This window comes from Nematolebias whitei, chromosome 15 (assembly GCF_014905685.2).
Source record: "Nematolebias whitei isolate Nwh7 chromosome 15, NemWhi1, whole genome shotgun sequence".
Lineage (NCBI taxonomy): Eukaryota > Metazoa > Chordata > Actinopteri > Cyprinodontiformes > Rivulidae > Nematolebias > Nematolebias whitei.
In genome coordinates this window covers 34861084-34883339 of record NC_056512.1, presented here as the reverse complement: position 1 = coordinate 34883339, position 22256 = coordinate 34861084, and positions in this window count along the sequence as shown.

Genomic DNA, 22256 nt, shown 5'->3' with positions numbered 1-22256 from the left:
CTACACCCCCCTGAACATAAGAGGATCTGCGGTGGAAGTGGTCTCCAGCTACAAGTACTTGGGTGTACACATGAATGACAACCTCAGCTGGAGCAACAACACCACCAGCCTGATCAAGAAAGCTCATCAGAGACTCTACTTCCTCAGACGGCTGAGGCGAGCTGGTCTGGGAAGCTCAGTCCTCACCTCCTTCTACAGGTGTGCAGTGGAGAGCATCCTGTGCTCGAGCATCAATGTGTGGCATGGAGGCTGCACAGCTGCAGAAAGAAAAGCTTTGCAGAGAGTGGTGAAGGCTGCACAGAAATCTGTTGGAATCAGTCTCCCCACCATCACAGACATCTACACCTCCAGATGCAGGAAGAGGGCCACCTGCATCATGAAGGACCCCACCCACCCAGCACACACACTTTTTGCCCCACTCCCCTCAGGAAGGAGGTTAAGGAGCATTAAGTGTAGAACCACTAGACTGAGGAACAGCTTCTACCCTGAGGCTGTTAGACTCATGAATATCTAACTAGAATAATCACTGTGAAAAACCATATCATGTTGCTGCTGATCTGTTTCATGTTGCTGCTGATCTGTTTCAATGTTGATGTGTTCATGCGTGCACATCTGCTCACAGACTCATGTTCATGTTTGTGCTGATGTTCAATGTTTTATGTTATGAGTGCTTAGTGTATATTTAGTTGATGTTTTTCTTAGTTCATATCTTAGATGTTATTACTGTTTTTCTTAGACATTTTATTGTTTGATGTAACTGGGACCCCGTGTACATAATTTTGCTCCACCACATGTACCACATGAGGTGCGAATGACAATAAAGAAACTCTGACTCTCTGACTCTCTGACTGACTTTATTCAACCTGGCCCATCGAGATCACAGATCTCTTTTCAAGGGGGGTTTGGGCCTGAAGGCAGCCTAACATGCATGTTTTCTGGATTATGGGAGATAATTGGAGTACCCAAAGATAAACACACATTTATACAAATACAAATAATGAGAACATGCAAACTCCACATTGTAGGGTTTTCTGTCTCCTGTGTTTGTCTGCACTCCCCTGTGTTTTCTCACATCTGTCTTCACTCCCAGTCACCCCAGGTGTTTCTGAGCCTCTCTTCAGTATATAGTCTGTGTCTTGTCATTCCTCCTGTGTCCAGGCAATACACTTTAATCTGTTCCTCCCAGCATCTCACTCCTGCTTGTGAGTCTTGCTGCTCCGACAGCTTTGTTTCATTTTTGTTAATAAATTCATTCTTTATTTTGCAAGAGGAGTCTCCCTGTTGCCTACCTGCATGTAGGTTTGACGATTTAACAACAGAATGATGTCGCACATAGAAAGACTTGAGGACTTAGACTCAGGACCTTCTTGCTGTGAGGCAACAGTGCGAACAACTAATTTCATCACTTAATCACCACTTAATTTGTCTTAAAGCAAAAATTTTAAAGCAATATACATTCAACCGTCTTGAACTAATGAAGTCGCACCTAAGATATCACAGGAAACAGCAAATAAATAAATAATACAATAAAATAAAACACACTGCATTCTGTCAACATGCAAATAAAACACTTTCGCAAAAAAGTGAGTAGAGACTGAATAACTGGATGGATGGATGGATAAATAGATAAATGGATGGACGGATGAAGTGATGGATGTGCTGCATATTACACTGTTGGTGTCAGACTCCGGAAATATTTAAAGATGAGTCTTTCCTATGAACAATGAACAAACAGAAATGCAGAAATAAGAAGCAAAGGACAAAAAAGATTTTAACAAATATCTGTTGCCTCACTTTTTTCTGCCAGAACTGTTTCAAACTACTTTTTCTTTAAAAAACAAACAAACAAAAAAACAGGAAAGAAAGATGCATCAAAATTCTACGGTACGGTCCACTCAGTCCAAAGAAGAAGTCTTAAAGTCTGCATCATGTCTTTCTGTGTCTTTCCTTTTATAACCATGTCCTCTTCAACCTTTCACAACTGAGCACTACATTCATTCTGCAGCATGAGCCCAAATGACCAGTTTTAGATTCTAACTGTTGCAATCAAACACGACTCGTTACATTAAACGAAGAGAGAAAATAAATATACTGGAATGTGACACTTCTTCTTTTTAAAGCAGCTAAAAATACACCAAAATAGCACTGATTTGTTATAAAGCTTGAAACCATCGCCCAGTGACTGCTTTGGCTGAGCTAAAAACAATTTGTAGCAACTGATAATGGTTATCACCACCTTCCTCTAGAACGTTTTTCTGGTTCTTTCCACCCATAATTTTCAAAATTATCCTAAAAATTCAATACATCATTTGTATATCTACTAATCTCGTCTGCTCATACACTCCTGTGCACTAACCCATCAACGCTGCAGCATTGTGTGTCTTAGTTTAAAGTAGCAATTATGTAGTTTACATATAAAGTGAGGCTTTGCGGGTAATGATGACTCAGATGGAGAATGATCAGACTTTTTAAAATGTGATGAGTCAGAACTAAAGGTTCAAGGTTCAAGATTCTTTATTGTCATTCACATCACATGTGGTACATGAGGTGGAACAAAATTGTGCACACAGGGTCCCAGTTACATCCAACAATAGCAAAAATTTAAAGTGTAAAAAGAAACAGCAAATAAGGCTCTAAGATATATACTAAGACATACGTATATGTGTATAAAGTATCACCTTTGCACATTCACCCTGTACATTCGCGTATTTACTTGAGTTGTCTGACTGTCTTGCAAAAGTTGAATTCCTTTTTCAAAGAGTGATTTCCAGTGTGACTATGGCAAGCCTCCAGGGCCTATCCTGTTATCTCATGACCCTCTTCCTGACCATAATACGACAGAGTGCATATAGACTTTTGGTGTCTTACTTTGGCTGTTTGTTATTGTTTTAGTCTCTTTTTTTTCCGAGTTCTCAAACAATAAAGAGGGCCTTCCATGCAGCCTGGCTGTCTCAACTACTTCCTGCCAAATCAATAACAAAGAGGTCAGAACTGAATCTGGTCTAACTGCATGTGTATTTGTCTTACACAGATGACTAAACTCAGTTTTCTATTTTCTACTATGAGTTGCATCAAAGTACATTTCCAGAACAGACACAGAAGACAAGATTATGGCTGCTGCAGTATGTGAAATATATAATAACCAACCGTAAACTTACACGGTCAGTACAAAGACTGAAAACTTGTTTAGGTAATGATTGACATATTTTATGCATTGCACCCTTCACTGCATTTAATGTGTGGAAAAACTTCAGACACTAGAAATGTTTGGTTTGTGTCAGAAAGTGTTGCCTTTCCACTACTTGTGTGAAACTTTCACTGTGCAGGAGTTGGCTTGTGGTTAAGCAACTGCTGGCTTTTGACTTAAAAAACCCTGGGGAGATTTTGCTGACAGCTATGAAAGCTCACTGACCCATTGTTTAAGTCCTACGTAAATGTCAGAGTCAGAGATACTTTATTGTCATTCGCACCTCATGTGGTACATGTGGTGGAGCGAAATTATGTACACAGGGTTCCAGTTACATCCAACAAATAAAATGTATAAGAAAAACAGTAATAATATCTAAGATATGAACTAAGAGAAACATCAACTAAATATACACTAAGCACTTATAACATAAAAACATTGAACATCAGCACAAACATGAACATGAGTCTGTGTGAACGGACGTGCACGCATGAACACATCAACATTGAAACAGATCAGCAGCAACATGAAACAGATCAGCAGCAACATGATGTGATTTTTCACAGTGATTATTCTAGTTAGAGATTCATGAGTCTAACAGCCTCAGGGTAGAAGCTGTTCCTCAGTCTAGTGGTTCTACACTTAATGCTCCTCAACCTCCTTCCTGAGGGGAGTGGGGCAAAAAGTGTGTGTGCTGGGTGAGTGAGGTCCTTCATGATGCAGGTGGCCCTCTTCCTGCATCTAGAGGTGTAGATGTCTGTGAAGGTGGGGAGGCTGACTCCGACAGTCTTCTGTGCATCCTTCACCGCTCTCTGCAAAGCTTTTCTTTCTGCAGCTGTCTCCTGGGTAAGTGAGGTGTTAAAGATGTCTGCCAGCAAATATGGGTGGAGAGACAGAAAAGAAAAATAGAAAAACAATAAATAAATAAATGAAACATTTAGTTTGTTTTCTAATTTGTCTTTTAGTGACATTTCATGCATCAGTTCACATAAAGTTACACGTTTTTTTTTTGTAAGGAATTACAAACTACAAAGTGTTCACTTTTATCTAATAATTTTTCTTTGTATTCTTCAAACCCTGAGAAAATGTGCACTTTTGAGACCAAAGTCTTAAAAAAAAATGCTTCAGTCACTATAACCTCAGAACATTTGTGTGAGATGTGCATTCAGCTGAGCTTAACCTCTGACCATGTTCAACACCTTGTTGAGTTGCACAAACTGAAGGCGGCTTGTTGTTTTAATGTCAGTTTTTACTCTTTGTGAAATTACAAACGTTTATTTTTGAAGATATCTAACTTGTTAAATGAACTTTATTTTCAGTATGCGCGAAAGGATATTTCCACCATTGAGCTGTGAACAAAGAGTTCTTAAGAATATAGAGGAACTGTGCTCATGTGGCCTACCCCCACCCCTCCCCCCCCCCCCCCCCACACACACACACAAGCACTCACACCTTTTATGCTGAGATCATGGTGGAAGAAGTGATGAAAAACTTTTTATTTTCTTTCTGTCGTTCTTGTGCTGCTTGAAATTTGTTGACAAACTTTGATGGCTTGAATAACTCCTGTTGTGCTTGAAGCCTGTTGTTAAATCAAGAAATGTACAATAAAACAAACTTATTATTGAATAAATAAATATTTTAAAGTACCTAATTTGAGTGAAAGGGGAAGTATCAGTAAGTCTGGAGGAAGATACGGTTGCAGTTTGTCAACTGTTGTTCTTTAATGTGAAAGAAGCTTTAATATTCTAATGGCCTCCCTATAGTTAATTGACATCAAGTACATTTGCTTTTCAAACAGCTTGATTTAATTCTATTTTTCATGACATACAAATGGTTGGCCTTTCACAGAATAAAAGAAAGCTGTGATTTCAAAATGACTGTGTTTGGCAGCTTTGTGTGTCAAAGAATCAAATATGTTGCTCATGTTAATAAAATAATAATAATAAAGGTTGAATGTTGATTACACACACACACATAGGTTTGTTTTGCTTTATTTATGGGGCCTTTGCATTGATTTCCATTCATTTTTCATTATTTTCTACAGCCTAACCCTGACATTTACCCTAAACCTAACCATTACCAGTACATACCTAACCCTAAACTTAACACATCCTCAATTCGTACCTTAGTCCTAAACCTAACCCCTAACCCACCAACGGGACTTCTTCTTATGGGGCCTGGGCTTTGGGCCCCATAAAGAGCAGCTGGTTCCCACAATGCATGATTTTTTGTAAAATTGGTCCCTACAAGGTAACTTGAAAGAAAAACGTACACATGCACGCACGCACATACACACACAAAGGCATGATGCTACTTATTTTAACTTTTTGGTAAAACTGCATGACCTAGTGGTAAAAAGAAGGAATTACACCCAAACGTTAGATTTAAATTCAGAGAAGAGAAGTGTAGGCTACATACAGTTCTCCACTCATATTTCTTTTTCTGTAATGTCACAGATTATACTCCATCTGTACTGTTTTCTAAGTTTTTTTTTAATTGTTTTTTATTGTATGGGTGTACACATGTTTTATATTATGTTTTCATTTTTACTTTATTATTATTCGCACATTTATGTCGAAGCAAATTCCTAGTTTGTGAACCTCGTTCATTGACATGGCAATAATAAACTGATTCTGACTCTGATAACAACCATATTTAGTTTTTCAGGCCTGTGTCTCATTCATATCATTTGTAATATGGAACAACAGTTTGTTTACCTTGCATTGGAAATTAGGGTTAAATCCAAGACTCAAATTCAGCAAGTTTTAGGTAAACCTGTGAATGTGCTGACATGAACTTTTGGAAAAAGATGCTGGTTTCCATGAACACTACTAAAGCCGGAGGGCTGCTTTTAGGCAAATGATCAGTTTCATATTAGGAGAAAAACAGTTGCACTACAGCTCCATATTTAATCTCCTAGATAAAAAAATAAAAAAAAGATATATATATATATATTAGGTTTTGTTAGTTTCATTTGAACTTAATTGTTTGACAGAACATGTGACATTCTTGAGTAATAAATAGGTTATGTATATATTTAGATAAAATCCAAATAACACCATCACAATTCATATAAAGTCTAAATGAGCACATTTTGCAATTGTATGTTAAAATTAAGTTTACTGATTATATGCACTTAAAACAGCCAAAAACTGGATTAATTGTGGGGAATTAGCTGAACAAAACACATCAAAGACATTCAGTCAAATGCATACCAAAATATAGGTTGTGTGCTTTCTACTTACAGATGGTCACATTTGTTTAATCACCCGTTTTGTTTTCTGAAAACATAAAACTAAGCTGTGAATATTAGCTTGGACTACCAGTGTCTTACAGTATATTCTATATGAGCATCACACTTCATGTCCAAAGAAATTCAGTATTTATTTGAATTCATACTGAAAAATGAATGCTTTTGTTTAAATAGCTTATAACATGCAACAAGTAATCTCTTTGTTTTTTTGTGATTTTTTTTTTCACCTTCAGTGACTTAATAATATATTTAAAAAATGGAGTCTATGATCTTGATGTTGGAGAAATGTGTCGTGTGACTTCTTTTCCCTTCAGAGGAAATGAACTGAACTTATCTTTTGTAATCCATGAAGCCATCTCTAAAAGTTGTGGTGATTTTACAGTGCACTTTATGATTGTATATGTGCAGTAAATCTAAGCCTTTTCACAGTGTTTTTTCCTAAATACTTTAGGCTATATCATGTTTAGTGGAAAATCAGAACCCAAATGTAAAAAACCCAAACTCAGAGAAGACAAAGGTAAAATAAACTAATTTATAACAAAAGCAAAAACAAAAGGCTGATGTGGCAGCAAAAATACTCATAAACAAAAACACTGGAAGCCTCAAAAACTCAGAACTCAAAGGAAAAACCATGAATGGCTAACAAACACAAGACAAAGGGCATGAGCTTTAAAGGAAAAATAATAAGTGACAAATGACAATATCTGAGGAGAGACAAGTATCAGGTGATAGTGGGAGGGGCAGGAGCTGAATTACATGAGGGGGGAAACACTGGGGAAGCTGGAAACACAAGTAAAACAAAATACCAGAATCACATAATTACTAAACAACAACACAAAAGACACAGATCATGACAGACTTCACCAAAGAGCATTCTAAGAAGAGAACAAATGAGAACAATAACCAATAAGATTGATAACGCAGAACAGGAGCAATTCATAAACTAAATCTTGTTTTTCAATTCTAACAAGCTTAGACATTATAATAAGTTTTTAAAGTCCAAAGATTGGATTTTTACACCCAGCTGCGTATTTTATGCACAGCCTAATGTATTACAATATATTTTAGTTTGGGTCTGAAAGAAAATTAGCTATAGATTATCGAGACATGTTCATATAACACTCTATTGATCCACAGGGGTTGAATGATTGTAATTTAGTTTGTTTTAATGAGGATATTCACATTTTGACTGAGCAAAGTGAATATTTTGTTAGTGCAACGGTGTTTTTCAGTAGAGGTGGAAACCGTTGAAGAAATTATTGTTAGGAGTTGCTAGATTCTGTGAAAATTGCAGAGCAAATGATCACAAATAACCTAATTAAGATCATTATATTATTATGGTTTTGTTACTAGGGATGTATGCAAATAAGTACTGCATTACAGAGGGCACAATAAAACTGTGAGGTTTGTCAGTGTACATTACAGAGTAGTAACATGATATGCTGTTGTTTTTCTTTTGGCTGTTCCTGTCACCAGTGAATAAACCAACATAAAAGATTTGGCAAATGTTTTACACCGAACTCTCTTTTCCTGACACAGTCCAGGCTCAGACTCAAAACCTACAGACCGAGCCACCAAAGTGAGAAGCTAACAAAGAATTTAAACAACATGAAAATGCAAGTATTTAGCACCCATTTTGACACTTTAAACTTCATTTTATATTTTGCGAGATGTGAGGTGACATGCAAAACGACTATAAAAGGGTTGTAATAAAAAACAACAAAACTTTGCTTGCATTAATCATATTTTCCCTAAAATAGCTTGATTTACTTCCACTAAGTCTGACTCCGAATCATTACTAACTTATTAATCAAATAAAGATACATTTCACTTTTCATGAAACACACATAAGGTTGATGTATTTTTTATTATTAATGATTAGAATCTATGTGTGAGTGCAGTTTTGCTTTTTTAAAAAGCCAAAAGCTGCAGGCTTCAGGATTTTTACATTACTCTACACTATTAATATAATATCTACACGCTTATTGCATTGCACCATCTTCACTTGTGTTTATAAACTTATACCCTCACAGATAACATATTCATGTGTAAAGGGAAAATCATAGTTGCACCCTTAGGTCATTTAAGAGTCATAAATGCAAAAGTGTTAAGATCCACAAGACTGCTCGGGCTAAAATTTTCTGCTTACGCTCTAAAAACTGAAGTAAGATGCAAATATAGTTGAGTCAGAAAATATGTAAAAATAGTGTGAAAGAGTGCAATGACAGAGCTCACTATGAAATTGTATGACCTACTTATTATGACTGTTTGTGGTAACCAGTGAAACTGAAAACGTTTGATTTGAATCATTATTTTAACATAAAATTTGTTGCATCACCAAATAAAATTTTTTATTAGTGCAAGAAGTTTTAGTCCCAGATTCCAAATCTCTGTTTGGAAGTCACTTTTGCAATGTGTTAAAGTTAGCAATGAGAAAAAAAAAATGTTTGAACTTGCATCTTTTATGTGTGTGCTTTTAAAATGTTTTGGTGTGTAGCAACTGCTATGCAAACACAGTTATTCCAACATTAACTCTTGTCTATGATTGTTCAGCAAATTTGTCTGATAACAAAGCTGTGTGAGTCTCCTCAGTGCGTTTCATCTCAGACTGCTGCAGCAGCACTTCTGGTGTGAGACAAAAAAAAAGATGTGCTTTCATCTCCATGATAATTTAGTGGCTCTGTGAGTCATTGATCAAAACTAGTCAGTCAGGAAGTAATAAAGAAGCTTCAGATTGTTGTTGGTGCTGCTTAAAAATCAGTCTGTAAAGCCAACTTTATCTTCAAACAGGAAGAAGTTTGGAAACCATTTTGGCTGTAAATATAAAGAGACCATTGGAGTCAGCCTCCCCACCATCACAGACATCTACACCTCCAGATGCAGGAAGAGGGCCACCTGCATCACGAAGGACCCCACTCACCCAGCACACACACTTTTTGCCCCACTCCCCTCAGATAGAAAGTTGCAGAGCATTAAGTGCAGAATCACTAGACTGAAGAACAGCTTCTACCCTGAATCTGTTAGACTCACAAATCTCCTAATCAGGATTATCACTGTAAAAAAATACTATAATGTCACTTTGATTGATGAGATGTTCTGCTGATTTTCCATGCTGCTGATTTTATGCTGCTGATTTTATGCTGCTGTATTCATTCGTACTCATCTACTCACGCAGACTCGTTTGTGCTGCTGTTGTTCAGCATATTGCTTCTTTTAATACTTTTTATTTTAACATATTCTTTAGTTTACAGTACATCTTAGATCCTTAGTGTTTATTTTACAATGTATATGCTTCCTGTTGTTGGATGTAACTGGGACTCTGTGTACACAATTTCATTCCACCTCATGTTCCACATGCGAATGACAATAAAGAAAAACTTGAATCCTTGAATAAATTGTGGACTGAGCATAAGTTGGTCAAGTTTCACAGAAGGGAAAAAAATGTGAAGCTTGGTGTATTTTTGCTCAACCAGCAGGATGCACTGCAGCTCCATCACGCACATACATTGACAGTAAAAAAACTATCAAGCTGAAAAGCACTATTACAGTTAGTCTAAGATGAGCATTTGTGTATGTGGGAAAATGAATGCCATTTTTCCACATAAATGATTATCTGCACACAAATTAGAGGTTGGAGAAATAGCTGAGATTATCTTATTGCTTAATACTTAATTAATGCCAGCTTCTAATTAGCTCGGCTATTATCATCGAACTTAGGAACAATTCCCGATTTCTAAAACTTTTCAGCATTGTGAGAAAAGAATCTGGCCCCTAGAAATAAACTTGAAGCTACTGCTTTATGAAAAAAAAATCTAATCTATGTCTTCTTGTCACAGCCTCAGCCACTGTGACCTTTTTTAATTCTCATCCTACCCAACATTAATTTAGCTAAGAGCTAAATCTCTGAATTAATGTTTTTTTTTTCTTCATTCTTCTTCTTACAGTGTCACCCTCATTACATGCTATGCAAGTTCTGGGTGCATTAACCCCTTCCAAGCCAAATAAAAGTGCATCATGGTTAATATACGGCACATTTTATTCACTTTAATTTTGATCATTGTGTCGGTTGAGAAAAATCACACAATGTTTTCTGTCCCGAGTGAAGATGTGCTTGGAGGTTTGGGGCTCTGAATTGCCCCACCTGGACATTGTAAGGGCATAATTCTTTTGGTTGTGTCTGCACTGCAGGTTGATGGCAGCTTTGATTACGACCATACTGCGTTGCTGCCAGTGTGAACGAATTGCTCCAAAGTGGTCCTGCACAAAAAGCCTACTTGGGAACACAGCCTGACAGATTTCATTGCTCTGTAATTGGGCTGGAAATTTTGCCTTTGGACCACAAGCGCTGGCATATCTGCAGGTGTTTCCTGGCACATCTGACATCCATATGCACATGAGTGGTGCTGATTGATAATTTAGAAGGTGTGGGCGATGAACAGTCATGCTTTATGTATACGGTGTATTCTAAACACCTGTCTACCAGCAGCTCAGATTCTGTCCTTTTCCAACACTCTGTCTTTTTTCACATCCCATTGAATTATTGAGCTCTTTCTTTCAAGGGGACCAGTTCTCCCCATTAGATTTGCAGGCCATCAAGTTTGCTTCACCACTCCTTCACCCGAGGCAGCAGCAGCTTTCATGTTGCCTCATGACATTGAGGAAATCACTCACAAGTCCCTTACTTACATCTCAATGAGCCCACCACTTGTTCCTTCTTAAACTTTTTGAAGCCCCTGCCCTCCTAACCCTGTCTTTAAACTTTTCCCTCTTGCCTTTTCAGTTTCTGTACCTCTTTTACTGCATTGTTCACCCCTCTATTCCTCCTTCCTTCTTTACACCCTTCCCTCTTTCCCTTCCTCTGTTTTTCTGTAATGTCATGGCCCACTGCTGGATGTCACTGAACTGATGGAGGAGAAAAAACTGGAATACTCAGGACTGGGAGGGGTTTGACAGGAATACGTGCATATGTGCTTCAGTGTCTCAGTATATGAGATGTGGAGGAAGACAGACAGACAGACAGACAAGCAGAGTGACAGACGTTGTGCCCACGAATGTGTTTCATTTCAAATGCTCCATCCCAGTAAAAATGTATTTGACAGTAAGTGCACCACAGTTCGCAGCAACGCCATACAGCTTGGTGCTTGTGACACCTTTAATGGTGTGCGATTACTGCCTCTGTAAGGAACTTTTTCTCTACATCCAGCTTCAGTCTGCAGTTGGTTTCCTCTGTTCCAACCAAGATGATGTTGGGAAATAATTTTTACTCTTATTTATCTCTAATACATTATTTTTTTTACTTTTGTCTTGAAGACATAAGGCAAATCACAAGGTGGGATAAAACAATTTGCTTTGTGTCAAGGCAAATCCCCACCTTTATGTGATTTTTTTTCTTCACTCCATTTGATGTTTATGTTTATCCAATCAAACTAAGATAATGATGTTTAAAACTGATAGTAAATGCACCTGTTACATCAGGCCTAATCAAAGAGACATAAAAGGAAGATACATTTGCAGGATGGTGATTGTTGATAAATCCTCACAGCTAAAACCCACATTTTCCCTGTTTCATCACTTTTAATTGCTCAGCTCAGTCAATAGAATAATTTGATCTGCAGCGCAGCAAATAAATAAATAAATAAAAACAAACAGAAAAACAAAGAAATCACTATTTCAGTGGCAAATCCAATAGCTGACTGACAGTAGCAAACAGCTCGCACCCTGCGTCACACAAACATGGATGCCCACACAATTACTAAACAAAGATTTGGGGATATGGGTTTGAAAGCTGTTTACGCACAAAAGATTTGGACCATGAATTTGGGTGTGAATTTTGTTTGAGGGAAAGACAGATGTGTGTTCAGCCACCAAGACTGTAAATTCAATGGGAAGTGCATTTGGAAAGCCCCCTCCAGCTATTCAAACAGATTAACAGAAACAAACAGGCAAACAAAGTCCTACAAAACTCTGACAGTGGATAATCGCCAGCTAACTGTTGATTTATCTTTTATTGAATGCATTGTAAGTAAGGTTAAGCGACTCACACAATAAAAAGACTAGTACTCTTGCAGATGTGTGTGTGTGTGTGTGTGTGTTTGTCTGTGAGATTAAGGTTGAGAAAGGTCTCTGGCATGAGTGGGTGGTAAAATGCCCCAACTCCTGTGATACGTGATGATCTGAAGAGGAAGTGGGAAGTGGCTGATCCGGTCCATGTTATTAGTCGAGCTCCGGTAGACCATGTAATAGCCTCCCAGCACAACAGGGAGTCGGTGTTCTAAGAGCCAACCCTGCCCAGTATGACATCCTGATATGGAAGGTATTCATAACAGCGTTACAGCAGAACTCCTTGGATGGCTGTGTACAGGCGAGTGTGTGCATGGCAGTGTGTGTGACAAGCCCTCAGAGTGTTTGCATAAGTGCTGATTCTGCTTTTCCTAACCCTTCAGCTCTGCATTTTTTTACAGACTGCCCCCCCATTCTGCTTTGCCCTCATCTCCTCCTCTAGTCATCGACACACAGCTTGCCTCTTCAACCTTTACCTCAATTCGTCACACTTACTGTTTCACTATCACTTGTGCACTGCCAATCATGGCCACAAGTAAATAAATAAACAAAAAATAAATAAAACAGATCTCCACTAATTCCTCCGCACACTTTTTAACAGTGTGAAGTGTGGGAAATTAAACAGAATCCTGCAGAAAATGAGAACTTGACATTTACGTAATTGCAAAGAATCATTGTGATGGCAAAGGGAGTGGGTGCATGAAGGGAAAGAAGAATGTTATTTGAGAATTAAACGTTAGGTATTTATGGTGGTGGGTGTGGAGGGGGGGTGGGACTAAAGGGGGGGAATCTTTCTGACAAAGAACAAAAGGCATACACCTAAAACTCGAGTTCAGAATATAAACAGGTTGAGTTTGATGTCACCGTGAGTCTTACTTGGAGTTGAATCCCAAGTTGATGCTGTGTCTGTTGAGCACGCTTCACTTGCATTCTGCACTTTAGAGAACAAGTAGTTGTCAAGTAGAAGTGAAGGGCTATACCTGTAAATCAAAAAAAAAAAAAAAAACTGCATGCAGTTCGATCACACTTTAAACCTGCAGCAAGGCTATTTGATAAACTTTTCAAGTGCTGCATATTTTTTTGAACAGTTTTCTCACACAAAGACACGGAAGCTTAGATACACACAAACACTCCTTCACTTTTTCCTCTTTAACTATAAATAATGCTTGTGCAAAATGTGCATATTTAGGTCATAGAGCATTGTTTAGAGACAAAAAAATACAGCAAATACATCAATACACTGCCCTCCTGCCAGGGCATTTTATGGGCATCTGTTTTTCATTCCTTCACTAGGCACAAAGAGCTGGCTGGGTGCCGTGCTGCTGTGGCCAATCTCTTTCAGCTGGTGTTGAGGTACGCAATCTGCATTGGGCTTCATTCCATTGGAGCATACAACAGCCTGGATGAGCATCTGCTTGTCTTTTCCCAAGACTTAATGTACATCTATCAGAACGAGCAACGACAAAACAACTTTGCAGAAGAGCAGAAGCACATTTTTACAACAAACTTCACGTTGTTGAGAGATTTTTCTTTCTCTTTTATTAGTACCTTCTATGATAATCTGATTCACAGACCCGCTTCTCTCCTTTTCATTTGATTGCCTGCACCCTCTCTCCTTTTTTCTTGCTTAGCTATTGGAGTACCGCTGGGATCTCATTAAGCCTCTAACTTCAAATAAATAAAACAAACTGCAGAAACAAAATGAGGGATCTATATATTTTTTAAACCCGAGTTGTACTGGGTTTCCTTTTCCCTGTCCTGACACCTTTCTGACACTGTTCCCCATCTTAGTCTCACTGGCTACCTCTCTCAGTTAAATTAATTTCAAACAGGTTTTGCTGGCATAACTAAGACATTTTGATGGTGCCAACGCTCTGGAGAAAAACAGAAAAATAACATGCTGGATTATATCTGCCTCTCTTCTTTGCTTCCCAGCCCTAGTGTATCCCCTCTCCTTTTCTGCCAGAATGAAGTCAATGCAGCCAGCAGAAAACACAAACTATCTCCATCTTTCTTGTACATCTTTCTTAGCCAAAGAAAATCATGATCTGCTCTGGTATTTTTATTTTATTGTCCATCTGTAAAAGCTCTTAAAAAGAGAAATTCTACTTATTTGTCCTATTAGAGATGAAAATATGCCGGCATGGATGGATTTCAGTCTGTTTACTGATTATCCTCTTCATCCTTTTTGCTTATTTCCTCTCATTGAAGCCTCTTGTGTTTTTATGTTTTGTCCACTGTATACATTTGCAAATACTTGTTGTGTGGTAGGTCTTATGGACCATTGTCTGTATCAGTCCCAGCCCATCGTTTGTTGTGGTTCTTTCAGATGTGATGCTGCTGTAGAAGCTCCTCTGAAGCACATAAATAGGCTGGCCTGCTATTGCAACATTTGCTTTGTTATATACAGATGAACTTGGAAATGACTTGGCCAGGGCAAAGATGTGGGTCATGGAGACACGATGAGTATCCTGGGAAAATATCTTATTATTTTAATCGATCAGCCTCAGAGGATGAGTATCACCAAAGTTCTGCCTGTGGAGTATCTAGTGCCTGGTGCTCCAAGGACTTCCATCGAGATCAAGAAGCAGCAGATGTCGATTTTGAAAGAGGAGAGACGGAGGTGGGGGGAGGAAACGGAGTGATGGGAGAAAGGAAAAGAAAAAAAAAATAGAAGGATGAAAGAAATCTTGATTTTGTCTGAGAGAGTATTGATTTTTTCCTCTGGGTTGGCCATGTGCGCCCAGCTTGTTATTAGTTTAGAAACAAAAAAAAAAAAAAAAAAAAATGGAACGGCTGGCTTGTGTGTAAGTGTGTGTATGCTCGCGTGTGCTAGCCTGCTAGTACTGTTCGAGTGCATTTCCTCTTTGTGAGGATTCTTGTTGCCTCAGTGATTTCACTTGTGTATGTACGAGTTTGTCGTGTATGTTTGGTTGTGTGTACAGAGTTTTGTGTGTAGGCCTGGCTTTTGGATGGCTGTATGGACCCGTGTGCTTTGGAGCCCCTGGCTGGTTGGAGATGTTGGGATTAGAGGGAGATTAAAGTGGTGATTACACAATGTCTTCGCTCTAATGATCCCAACTGTTTGTTCTTCTTATCAGCTGTGCTGCACTGGATTCCACGTCTACCGCTGATATGAGATAACACACAGATTACTCCCATACCTTTGGCCCTCCGTGTCTCTAAACACCAACCACCACACCAGTCAGAACCAGGGCAAACAATCCCTCTGGGGAGAGAGAAAAGCAAGAGAGAGAAAGAGAGTGATGGACATGTAGTATGGGAAATTCATAGATGGAGGGAGTGACTCACAGGTCTGACCTCTGGAGTCCACAGAAACATTAGCCAGAGTGCTCATTGTTCACTAAGACAATACACTGACCCCCCGGAGAGCCCTCAGTCTGCAGTGCAATGTACCTGTACAGCCACAGCATATTAACACAGGGAGCAGTGGGTAGAAGCAGTGATAAGAAATCCAATGTGGTCTTGTGCACTGTGTGGTGTAAGTGTACATTTAGGGCTGTTGGGGAGACATATGAGGTCATTAGCGTGAACGTGTGTGTATGTGTGAAGTATATATTTCCTTTTAATAGGACGATGTTGTAGTTAGTTTCAAGTGGTGTGGTAACCTATGAAATAGAGGATAGCATGTGGTTGTGCATGCGTGTTTTTAATAAAGTATGGATGCGCAGATTTTTGTGCTCAAGTGTGTTTGTCTGAATAAAACGCCATGCATGAAAGAATACAATATATATGTGAGTAAAAGCATGTGTGCGTGCACTTCTCTCCATGCCTGCATGCTACTCTGATCTCCCCATTACAAGGTCGATTAAGTCACTAATCCCCAAAATACACGCATCCAACAGCATGATACCGAAAAAAAAAATCACTCCCAAGGAAAAAAAAATGGCTGAATCTAACCTTCCTATTGCTTGTAGCTTGAGCTACACACCAGCCCAGACTGCTACAGAGCATGAGCACGGAAATGTGTTTTACCTCTATAACCACAGAGGCAGGGGATTAACAGGCACCTTAAACCCTGAAAAAGCAACTACTTTTACACTTCCATAGCTTCATAGGGGGGGGGAAATGAATACATTGCGACAGTGACGCAGCAGAAACCTGAATGCTTTATGTTAGGAATCATTTATGTTGACTGAGATTATAGAAAACTGATTATCATAATAGTTTTGGTATAGACTGTCAAGTATGGCTGCTGGGTTCAATAAAACACTATAGACAATAATAATGCAGGAGAGATTCATTCGAGTTAAATGTCTAAAAAAACCCTCCAAAAAACAGAAAAGGTTTTGATGTATATTTTATTTCAACATAAGTTAGCACACATTATCAGAGTCGACACTACACTTTAAAGCCATTACAGGGGCTCTTTATTCATGTATCCTCCATGTCCTGACCTGCTCTCTGGCTGAAATCTGGAGGCATCTGCACATTAATTAGAGCTCTGGTTTTCAGAACCGAGGCTCAGGAAGGGAAATGAACCAGAGCCTCAAACCAGGGCCCCTCAGAGCCCTTCTGATTGCACCATCTACTGCCTAATTTGCCTGATTTCATTGAGGACTAAGCTTTAGCCCTGAAGTCCAAAATGTCTTGACTCTCATTTTGCTTCACTTATCTCTGTCCAACCCCATGCACAAAGTTAACATTGCCTGGTGCCATTATTTTACGGTACTTGTTTGCATTACATTCTGAACAGGGATTAGAGAATCATTATTTTTTATGTTAAATCAGTCCACTTGCAAGCAGAAATGTTTAGTTTAGCTGTTTCTGCTTTTGATGATGATGGTTAGTGCAACAGTTCAAGGTGATTTCACTTTTTTAAAAATTTCGAAACGGCTTAATTCATCAGGATGAATAATAATTCAGAGTTATTCTGCAACTGTGATTCAGATCATCCTGCTTTAATAGAACATGTTATCTGGCTATTGAAAAACATTTCCTCTCCTAATCAAAAAAGATCTCTCTTCACCTGTAGTGTAAAGCTGGAGGCCTAAAGGTTGTTATAGGGACATTTACGCTTGAGAAATGTTGAAGAAATATGCATGTCACTGACCTACCTGCCCTTTTAGCATTTTGCATTGATGGTTTAGTGGTTAGATGGCATGATGGCTCAGTTGATACAGCTGTTGCCTCTCGGTGAGATGGTTGCCAGTTCAAATCCCAGCACGGGAGCTTTCTGGGTGGAGTTTGCATGTTCTCTCCGTGCATGCATGGGTTTTCTCCAGGTACTCCAGTTTCCTCCCACAGACCAAAAACATGCATGTTAGACTGATTGTCTCTCCCTGTGATGGACTGGAGACCTGTCCAGGGTGTCCCCCGCCTCTCGCACAGTGATAGCTGGATATGGGCACCAGTGACCCCTGTGACCCAAAATGGAAGAAGCAGGTAAAGATAATGGATGAATGGTTAGCACTGCTGTCTTACTGATAAGATGATTTAAAAAATAATGTTTATATCAAACCACATAAAAAAATTCACTGCAGTGACATAATGATGTTTTAAATAGCCTGTAAATGAGTCCTCGAGGCTCAATGAGACTAACCTGTATAAATAAAGGTTGAATGAAAAAACTTAGTTCAGAAAATTGTGCAGTCCTTAGCTGTGTTTTGTGTTTTCCTGTTGGGTTTGTTGTTACTTTGTGAGTGCTGCCACAGCTGGCGGTCTTGTGGCGTGCCTGCAGGGTATAAATCTGGTCTTCCTTCCTAAAATCCAGTTAACATGGCTGACCTCTGTCTCTGCAGGTTGTACGCTTTTAAACATTCCTGTTTGGGTCTGTCTGATTTCTTTCACCTCTTGGAGTTGCTGAGAACTGTTGTTGTGACCTGAATCTAATTTAATTGAATTGAATCAGAAGTGTTGTTTCAGGCCTTCTAAATGTGCACATTGTGTCTGTTGTGGTTACTGGGAACAGTCATTGCTCTTAAAACATAATTTATTGTCATTGGATTTGATTACCATACTTGCCAGTCTAGTTATGAATTAAGACTAACCATATGGGTTGTAATCAGACTAATTAGCATCTGGCTTGCTAAAGTAAATTAGTAAGAAAAAATGCAAGCAAAGTCATTTAATTTGTCTTACTTATCATAAGTATAATTAGCCATGCAAAAGGCACAGGTGTACTATGGGTGTGCAGAAAAAATGTTTGTGCTAAACATGTGTCACCTTTTCAAAAAGGCTTCAAAACCCACAAAGCAACAAAATTCACTAAGGGTTTAATAGCAATAACATGAAATTGCACTAAGTTTATGTAAACACCTCAACACAGTTGAGGTGGTTCGGGCATCTGGTAAGGATGCTCCCTGGGCGCCTCCCTAGGGAGGTGCTTCGAGCATGTCCGACTCGGAGGAGACCCCGGGGAAGACCCAGGACACACTGGAGAGATGTCTCGGTTGGCCTGGGAACGCCTTGGGGTCCTCCCAGAAGAGCTGGAATAGGTGGCTGTGGAAAGAGATGTCTGGGCCTCCCTGCTCAAGCTGCTGCCCCCACGACCCGACTTCGGAATAACCGGAAGATAATGGATGGATGGATATGTAAAGGCGAGTGTTTCTTTTATAATAATATGTAACAATTTATTTGTCCCTGCTTAAATATGTTGTGACTTTATTTAATTTTAAACAAAATAGAGCAAACACATCCTGAAACAATAATGATAACTGCATTAATTTGTGAAATATTATGCTCAAAGTGTTGGTTATATCTTCATCATGCCTGATTTAAACTTAATGACTTAAATATCTTTGATTTTTATTCAAACTGAGATAGTGGGATGGAGTTTTTAAGAGTTATTTCCTTCTGATTTATGTTTCTCAAAATAATGTTTGCTAATTATTACAAAGAAATAAACAATGAAGTATTGAAGAAAAAACATTACAAAAGTACTCTCTTTGACTGGTGAAAAACCATTTCCATTAAGCTTTTATTCAGTTAAGATTTTTGTTTGTCATATAGGGTGCTTGTGGAGCAGTGAGTGACCCGGAGCCTTGTGTGAGATTGGCTGCAGCCTATGGCCCTTTTGTCTCATTCAGATCAGATGTTAATCACAAAGGTCCTATCAGGTGCCATGATGCATGACTGGAAATGTTTGGGCCTGTCTGACTCAAACAGGAAGGATGAGGTCTCTTGAATCCAACAGACCTCATCCTTCTTTTCTCTTTTTTTTGCTCATCGTTTCTCTCCTCCCCCCTAATGGAAGTTGCTAGATGGAATTGAATCCAAGAACTAGAGTGTAATACACCGGAAGAGGCAAAGCGCTTCTGTAAATGGTGAAATAAAATGGCACATGAATAGCGTTTCGACTCATGGGTTAAACTGCAGGTTAAACTGCCTATTTCCAAATGGTCACGGTCTGACTGAGAATGCAGGATAGATTCAATAAAATCCTTAATGAAATCCATTGGTATCTACAGGCAACCTAATTAAGCTTTGGCCACTGTTTAATTGCATTTTCAAAAAGACTTGAATTGATTGGTATATTTTTGCTTTCTTGAACTAGTATGGGGGTAGACTGTTAATGCTGTTCCATCCCGCGCCCTTTCTGATTAATATTCATTGTGTCTCGCTGCACTTAATCTTTCTTGTCATTATGAATGTTTTGCCCTGGCACACCCACACACAGAAAACCTTAATGGTCTGTGTTTTGTAAAGGAATTATTAAATAACCTCAATGTAAATTTGAAATACTCTGAACAAATATGTATGGGTTCACGTTGTCAGTCTCCAGTTCTGCTGGTGGAGTGGACAGGCGAGGAAAATGGTGTTGTTTGTCCATTATTCAGGTCAGTTTGTATTTTTAAAGGTAGCCATCTATTAAACTGGTATAAATAAATAAAGATATATAAAAATAGTGAATGGCATTATTAACATTTTTTTAAAAAGGCTATGAAATATTCAACACTTGAGCACCAGTTATTCCACAGACTTAGACTCCTACTCCCTCAAAATAAAGCAAAAGAGAATAGACAGGTTAGGACAAAGATTGAAAAGGAGAGAAGGAAGGGGTAAATAGAATGTGCAGCAGTGAACCAGTCCCGCAGGAGCACATTAAGTGAACAGTTCTTTAGTGTGTAGGTGTGTAATGTCCCTTTGTAAAATCTGCCCTTGCTTCTATAGCAACACGCCTCTGTGGCTCCACGTTTCAACGTGTGAACTCGGCTCTGCAGGCTTTCTGATGGCCTCCATCCTCAAGTGTTTCTACACTTCTTAACAGAAATAACACTCTACTCCATTGTGCCTGAGGTGCTGCCACAGCGATGTCACTTTATTCTAACATTGGGAGTGCTTATGCAAGAGCTAATTTGTACTTTTGTTTCTCAATCTCGTTTCTTGATGAGCATTTGGAATGGCAACCCTATAAAAAAAAACTGTTCTTCTGGAGACAAACAAAAGAACTCTACAGTATAATGTTAAATGCTTTTCCTTCTTGGGCAACAAAGGGCTGATTTAAAGGTCTTTTTTAAATAAACTATGACCTCTGTTGGCAACCACAACATTACAAAACCCATCTTCTCCTACACAGTCAACACACTACCCTCCCCAAGTGTTCCCACTCCTTTGATTCACACCAGTCTGCAACTAAAATAAACAATGAAGCTCCACTGTACATTCACAAGTGAGATGAATAAGGTGGATAATTAGACTGGATATCCAACAGAAGTGCCCTGTAAATAGGTAATACATCACCATGCAAAATACAAAACACTGGAAAATAATAGTGCTGTGTCATTATTTTTTTTATTTTTTTTGCTTGAGCACAGAGTGTTTTAGTCTTTGAAACTAAAATGTGAACGCAAATTATCAAATACTGTTCCCTTTCCCTTTAGCTCCATTCATTTTTATTTTGCAGTTGAAGATGTGAGCATATATTTGTGAGTTTTACAAGAGGGCTTGTGGTTTAAAGGAGGACAAGCACAGGGAATTAGCTGAGTAATGTTTAAAAGCCAGAATCACAGCACCAAAGAGAAAAATCATTGAGTCATTATTGATCAAAAACATTCATGACCAGTTTTGTCAATATACTCTAGCAGCACGACTGCACTAATTGGGCCATAAAAATTCACCATCTCTCGTATATACATGTACATAAGGGGGAAAAAAGCATTTAATTTTTTGTTTACAAAATTGATTTTTTTCTTGTTTTTTTTATTTGTGCTTGAATGGACCAAGTTTTCTTTGGATTTGCTCTTCCAGGGTAAATAAACCGTTCTATGGCATCTGTTAACAGCCTACTTGGCAAAACAGCGTAACTAGAGTCCATATGGTCTTTGCCATCCGGAATCATTCCCTTCATTGCTTAGTTCTTTAATTAAAACAAATATTTTCATTTTTCCTTCTTTAATTGTAAGTAAATTGATAAACACTGTTGGTGTGAGGAAACTAAGATGGGACAGAGGGGAAAAAGATGCTGAAATCTTTCAGTGAGTGAAGTGTGTTTGAAAATTTAGTCTGAAAGTTTGCCTATAGAAGGCATGGTGGTTTGAAAGCAAGCTCACTAAAATACCACACTAAAAGACGAATCAAAAATTTTTGAAGGTTAAAGGTAATATCACAACCTTTCCATGCATTCCTAAAAGTTATTATAGTCTGAGGAGTTGGTCATTTACGCAAAATGTACCACAGCTGAATGAGGATTTGACTTTAAATGTAGTAAAACTCAGAATAAATGCAAAGACAGTGACCCATGCAAAGATTTGTGACTGTGGCACAGACACATGCAGTGAATGTGCACACAAGAAC